Genomic DNA, 7,666 nt, shown 5'->3' on the forward strand with positions numbered 1-7,666 from the left:
CAGCCTCCCCACTTCCTCAACATCACCTGTCCGCCCAACTATCATTGTATCATCTGCAAACGTATCAGAAATGCCGTCAGGTCTTTCTTTCAAGTTGTTCATGTATACGGCAGCTCATAACTCCCTAAGGACTGTCCACCATCCACAAGGTACAACACTCAGGGTGCTTGGTGCCATTCAGGTTAAAGCAGTGGCTTGCTTGGAATCACATCTGCAAAATATTCACTTTCTGCATCAGCGGCACTCAGTAGGAGCACATGCTGCCCCCATTTTGTTGTGAATTTACCCCATTAAGGTGATGCAGAAATTGATGGACCGTGGCCCTGGTCTATTGATGTCTCTCTGTCTCAACACAAACTGTGTGGTGCTCACACCAACCAGTATTGCCATGTGTTGATGATGACTGAGAGATGTCTCTTATGAATAACTATGTGACTGTCACTAATTGGGGGCTGATGCCTGCCCCAACAGCCCTGGATGTGCCTGAGTCCACTGTCACACTGCAGATGTCGGATCTGTCTTCTGAGAGTCAACCCAAGGAAAGCACAGGGTTCTTACTCTGTCCTCAGCCGAGCACTCAGATCCTGTGCAGACTAACAGATGCAAGGTATTCACCAACATCTTCAATGTCTCCCTCCTACAAGACAAAGTCTCCACCTGCTTCAAAAAGACCACCACATATCCCCTCTCTATTAGGGAGGGAGGGAGACTGGAGAAACTGACTCCTCACCATTAACTCATTGCCCACCCTCTCAGAAACTAAAACCTGGGGGCAGTCAGAAAGTATTTGCCCTTTAATTCCAGTTGAAACCTTTCATATTCTCTGGGTTTGAAATCAGGGGACAGTGGCGACAATTGGGAAGATTTTGGAAGTCAGTCAGTAATGGGATCTCATTTGTCTCTGTTTATTTTTCTTTCAAATCATCTTAACTTTGATTCAATCGATTTCTATCTCTCTCCTTCACTCTTCATGGGGGCTTTCTGAGAGACGGAAGTTTGGACACAGGGAGAGGAAGACACACAGTGTCTGAGAGTAGGGAGCTCATAACTCTTCTGTCCTACCTTCGAACAGAAACACTGCTGCAGTTATGAGGCGATATGAGACACGTTCATATGCTCTCTTCTCTGGGTTTGATATCAGGGGCAATGCTGGTTGGGTTGAGAAGGTGTATGGGAGGTGGGGGTGAGATGGGAAGTTTAGGAGATATTGTTTGGTTTTGCAAGTAATTCTCTTTATTTGTTCACTGTGAGGGTTAAGTAAATAAATTATTACTTGCTACGTATAAAGTTGATATCAGGCATTTGATTTCATTTAATCTCTGTTTTTAACACATCATACATGGGAGGCGAGCTTTTCGGTGTGATTCACGTTTCGTCATTAGAGGGGAATCCCTACTCCCTCCATAATGGTCTGGAGCTTCTGTTTTGGTTTAAATAACAAAGGGATGCCTTTATTCCCTCTCTAACAGATTGGGGGCTCAAGTCTGGAATATGGCCAGTTCATGCACAGGATTTGAATTGATATGGACGCATTTGGACAGAATTAATCAGAGTGGGAGATTTGTGTGCAAGATCATGAAATAGAACTTAGGTGAGAATAATCTGTTTAATTTTGTTTACTTGCTGGGGGTAAAATTAAATGTGAGGGAAATGTCTCTGAACATTTCTAAAGAGAATCTGGGGTTTGGAGATGCTTCCCAAATTTGCCCAAAAAGTTTAGAAAGACAGAGGAAGTATATATATTTTCGAATTAGCATGCAGGCGAAAATTGGATTCAAGGGAATCGGGTCAGAGAAAGGCTGAAATTGTAATGGAGTTTGTCAAGCACTTAGGTAATCAGAGAAACAGGCAAGTTCAGATGAATGAGAAGAAAATGCAAATGAGACAACTGGAGTTAGAGAATGAGAGGGAAGAGAGAGAGTTTCAATTATGGTTGAAGGCAGGAGGGAAAGAAAGGGAAAGAAGAGCCATGTTGGGATATAAAGAAAGGCAAAGGCAGCCCGAGTTGGATAAGATGAAGTTGGAACTTAAAACAAAATAATTTCAAATGGCAGAAGGAGAAGTACAAGCTGGAAGTGAGGATGAGCAAACTCATCAAACCAACAGCCTAATAAGGATATATACAAATATATCCAAGCATTGTAGAAAGTCGATGAAAAGAATACAGAAGCTTTTTTTTACCATTTCCTTTCAGAAACTGGCCAGGAACTCTGTGGGTAATGTTACTTTCGACCACATTGGTAGGCAGGGTGAGTGAGGTGTTTGCAGCTCTGTCAGATGTGGTGTCAAGAGCTTATGGAGATGTCAAACAGGTTATTGTGAGTGCCTACAAATTGGGACCAGAAGCACATTGACAACAGTTGAGAACTACAAGGAAGGAACCTGGTCAGTTCTATGTCAAAACTGAAAGAATTAAACAGGATAACTTTGATTGATGGATGAGAGTATTAAAGACAGAAAAGGCTTATGAGGTTGATCGAGAGATTATTCTGTTGGAGAAGATTAAAAACTCATTTCTAGAAGTGATAAGAACTCATGTTGAGGAACTGAAAGTTCAAACACCGAGAAGAGCTCCTGAGGTGGCGGATGAATACATATTCATGCATGAATCGAAATCTAGCATCCGACAGCAATTTCATTCCATGAGGGATGTGAATCGAGGAAAAAAACAGGCGATTCTTCAATGAAAAAAATACAACGTGGATCACACAGTGACTGGTTTACCATTGGTGAAAAAATAAACCCATGCGGGTGTAAAGGAGGCAAGAGGCACCAGGTGTTTACACTGTAATGGAGAGGGAGACATAAACATACAGTGCCAGTGGCTTTAAAAAGGCACCGGCAAAAGGTGTTTTCACTGTCATATGGTGGGACACACATAGCCACAGTGCTGGTAGCTGAAGAAAGGCACTGGTGAAAAAGGATGCGGTAAATGATGCTAAGCCAGTGCGATTAGTGGAGACAGCGAAGGAATTCCCAAAAGATTCCCAACAAGCTGCAAGAGAGTGCACAGCCGAGTCACAGACTGGATAGGAAGACGGTACCTGACCTCTGTAAAGGTTTCACCTCTGTGGATATGGTTTACTCAGGAAGAAAAGGAGGAGGGGGTAAAGAAGTACAAACATTGAGGGATATGGGATCTTATCAGTCTCTAACAGTAAGAGATGAAAGTATTTGCACTCCTTCTGAAATGTTACCTGTGACAGTGGTAATCTGTGGAATAGTTGGAGAGAGATGTATCATTCCACTGTGTAAGATCAGGTTGGAAAGTCCTATCAAGACTGGGGAAGTGACAGGGGGACCCATTGAAAGAGCATCAATTCCAGGAATACAGGTGGTTATTGGAAACAGCCGAGCAGGATCAAAGGCAGGAGGCAAACCCTTGTAGTGGAGAAGCCAAAGGTATACCGGGGCCTGAGGAGGTAAGAGAGAAATAGCCTGGAATTTTTCTGGAATGTATGGTAACAACATCTCACAGCCATAAGTTACAGCAAGAAGGGAAAAAAAAAGTAAAAACAAAAAAGGAAGTCAAAGTTCCAGTTAGCTGCCGTGTTTGATGAAATGGTAAAGGAAACATCTGAACAGGGAGCGGGTCAGGCAGAGGTGCTTAGTTCTGATGATTCCTGGAGTTACATCAAAATGATGAAACAAGAAAATATTTTTATCATGAGACTAACTCGGAAAAGGAATCAAAACATATTCCAAATGGTTATTATCTTAATGTTAGAATCTGAAGGCAAAAATGGAGTCCGCAACAGGTTTGTGCAGAAGAGAAATTGGCGGAAATGCACCAAATGTTGTTGCTGGGAGCATAAAGACAGGAAGTAATGTGGCTAGCATATGAAATACTGACAGGAAGTCATTTGGGAGTGAGGGAGAGTGAGGTTAAAATACGAAAGCAATTCTGTTGTCTGAATTAAATAAAGATGTGGTTGAATTTTGTCATTCCTGTCATACATGTCAAATGGTAGGAAAGCCACAGGCAGGAATAAAATCAGTGCCTTTGGAATGGACACTGAGGAAAAGGTATTCGTCACTGACACTTAGAACGAGGTGCATCAAAATACAAATTACCTGCTTCTGATGTGCCAAAACTTAGACTAAAAGGGAAGGAACTCCTTCAGAAATGGGATAGGACAGTGAGCTATCTGCCTGAGGAACAGGTCACTGAATCGAAAGACGCGTTGCAGCAATATGAGAACATATACAGGAATAGAATGGGGAAGAGTAATTCTATCCTGCATGAAGATGCTGTGCGTCATGCTGTTCGGAAAAAAAACTCCTACAGGCTTAGTCTTCTCGAAGCCACACAGATGCAGAAAGCATTGGAAGCGATGCTGCAAAAATTTCTCCGCCTCCGCCGCATCTGCTCCCACGATGAGGCATTCCACTCCCACACATTCCAGATGTCCAAGTTCTTCAAGGACCGCAACTTTCCCCCCACAGTGGTCAGGAACGCCCTTGACCGCGTCTCCCGCATTTCCCACAACACATCCCTCACACCCTGCCCACGCCACAACCGCCCAAAGAGGATCCCCCTCATTCTCACACACCACCCCACCAACCTCCGGATACAACGCATCATCCTCCGACACTTCCGCCATCTGCAATCCGACCCCACCACACAAGACATTTTTCCATCCCCACCCTTGTCTGCTTTTCGGAGAGATCACTCTCTCCGTGACTCTCTTTTTCGCTCCACACTGCCCTCCAACCCCACCACACCCGGCACCTTCCCCTGCAACCGCAGGAAATGCTACACCTGCCCCCACACCTCCTCCCTCACCCCCATCCCAGGCCCCAAGGTGACTTTCCATATTAAGCAGAGGTTCACCTGCACATCTGCCAATGTGCTATCTTGTATCCGTTGTACCCGGTGTGGCTTCCTCTACATTGGGGAAACCAAGCGGAGGCTTCGGGATCGCTTTGCAGAAAACCTCCGCTTGGTTCGCAAAAAACACTTGCACCTCCCAGTCACGAACGATTTCTACTCCCCCTCCCATTCTTTAGATGACATGTCCATCATGGGCCTCCTGCACTGCCACAATGATGCCACCCAAAGGTTGCAGGAACAGCAACTCATATTCCGCTTGGGAACCCTGCAGCCCAACGGTATCAATGTGGACTTGACCAGCTTCAAAATCTCCCCTTCCCCCACCGCATCCCAAAACCAGCCCAGTTCGTCCCCTCCCGCAACTGCATCACACAACCAGCCCTGCTCTTCCCCTCCACTCACTACATCCCAAAACCAGCCCAGCCTATCTCTGCCTCCCTGACCTGTTCTTCCTCTCACCCATCCCTTCCTCCCACCCCAAGCCGCACCTCCATTTCCTACCTACTAACCTCATCCCACCTCCTTGACCTGCCCGTCTTCCCTGGACTTACCTATCCCCTCCCTACCTCCCCACCAATACTCTCCTCTTCACCTATCTTCTTTTCTCTCCATCTTCGGTCCGCCTTCCCCTCTCTCCCTATTTATTCCAGAACCCTCTCCCCATCCCCCTCTGTGATGAAGGATCTAGGCCCGAAACGTCAGCTTTTGTGCTCCTGAGATGCTACTTGGTCTGCTGTGTTCATCCAACTTCACACTTTATTACCTTTATTTCACCCATCTAGCTTAGATTGCCATAATTTATGCTTCAAAACCAGTGTCTGGTTACAGCAAAGAAAGAAAAAATTCGACCCCTCCCCTGTCCGTATTACTCCCCACTTGTTTCCCCGTTACTCTGCAGTTTATTCTGTCTGACTGGAGCATTGCTCACATCAGCTGTTTTCCGTCCTTCCGAATGATCTTCCTGAAGTACCTGAAAGGACAAAGAGGAATGTGCTGTTTCAAATGCATTTCCGGCTGGGTGAGGAAATGACATGGTGGTGTTAATACTATTTAATGAGAAATAATTTCAAATGATTTTAAAGAGCTCCTTCGGATGTTGGTTGCAGAACGTGATGAAAATTCTCTCACTCCCCAGTAAGAATGCAACTCAAGAGCACTGGGCAAACCACTAAACTGCAAAGTCATGCATTAGAAACTGCAATGCAATAGGTTACAGAATAGCTGTGCATCATACACGAAGACATTGTGACAAATCCGATACAGAGCCGAGGCTATCATGTGCAGAAGAATGGGAGATTGGAATGCCAAATCAAACAGTGTCCAGGATGAACAGAGCTCGACTCTGGTAGTCTAGTGATGAGGATTCAGTGCCTTCGCTGGCATGGCCTTTTAATGTTTAACATTTACAGCAATAAATACAAAATACTGATGCATCTTTAGAAGCAGAATTATGCCATGGACCAGTCAGAATCACTTCACTGCATATTACAGGTCCATATCAGCAAAGCCAGATGCAACTGTCTGATGTGCAAATAGATTAAAACAATCCATTGTGGGGACGTCAGTGCAAGTGAAGGGCCATGATGGTTTGTGAGTGCTAACCGTAGGCCTAATGCAGCCAGGCCCAATGTAGGTTCTGAGGGCAGGAAAGCTGATGCTTCAGGTCCCAGAATGGAAACGTCAGCTTTCCTGCTCCTCTGATGCTGTTTGGCCTGTTGTATTCATCCAGCTCTACGCCTTGTTATCTCAGATTCCCAGCATCGACAGTTCCTACTATCTTGGGATTCTGAAGGCTGGTTTTCACTCTTTACCCTGATATATCATCACTCTGGATCAATCACCCTCAATGACTCGCTTTTGTGTGCTGTCCTTTGCACGTCTCACCTTGATTCAGAGCCCAGAGGGCATCCATGCACGTTAACTTGGCAAATTTCACTCAGGTCAGCCTAACAGTCTTGTATTAAGATCCTAAACTTTAGAAGTAGAAAGGAACCATCCAAACAACTCAGCCTGCTCCACCATTTACTGATATTGTGTCTGATATGATAATCCTGAACTGCACTTTCTTGCCTTTCCCCATAACCCTTGATACCTTCACCGAATAAAAATCTGTCGCTCTCACCATTGAATACACTTAATGACCAAGATGTGACAACCCTCTGCTGTAAGGAATTCCATGGATTCACCACCATCTGAGAGAATAAATGTTTCGTCATCTTAAATGTGCAATACCCCATTCTGATATTCGGCACTCTTGTGCAAGATTGCCCAGAAGGAAAACCATTTTTTGTGTCCAACAGACTAAATCTCAAAGAAACTGGTAAGCTTTAAGAAGCACCACGTGTTGTTTTTGTAATACTGTGTCTGAGCACGCGGAGTCATTGGATTTCATGACTTCCTCCTCTTTGGTTTCATCCCTGATGTAAAACTTTCACTGATACTGACAGAGCCATCCCCTTTTTGTCTTTTAATGTCAGGAATTTGTGTTCATTTTAAGAGTTTTGGCAGGAGCAATAAAATCTTCATTCCTATTTCAGAATCAAACCGAGAACACAGCAGTTGCAATGATGAATCCCAAAAAGGAAGGTGCGCACAATATTTGCAACTTTTTGTCTTGACACTGCTTTTGGCCTTTCGTTTCATTTGCAAAATGTTTGAGATTTGGGAAGTCAGCCAGTGATAGGATCTCAATTGTTTCTCTGCTGTATTGCGGTCGGGTGTGGAAGCCTCAGAGTGTGGAAGGCAGTGTGTGGTGGGATCTTGCTGTGCTGCTGGGTGACTGTGTCGGATTCCAGAAACATTCAGCCCTTGGATCCTGCTCCACCATTCATC

Source organism: Stegostoma tigrinum, unplaced genomic scaffold, assembly GCF_030684315.1.
Source record: "Stegostoma tigrinum isolate sSteTig4 unplaced genomic scaffold, sSteTig4.hap1 scaffold_57, whole genome shotgun sequence".
In the NCBI taxonomy this organism is placed as follows: Eukaryota; Metazoa; Chordata; class Chondrichthyes; order Orectolobiformes; family Stegostomatidae; genus Stegostoma; species Stegostoma tigrinum.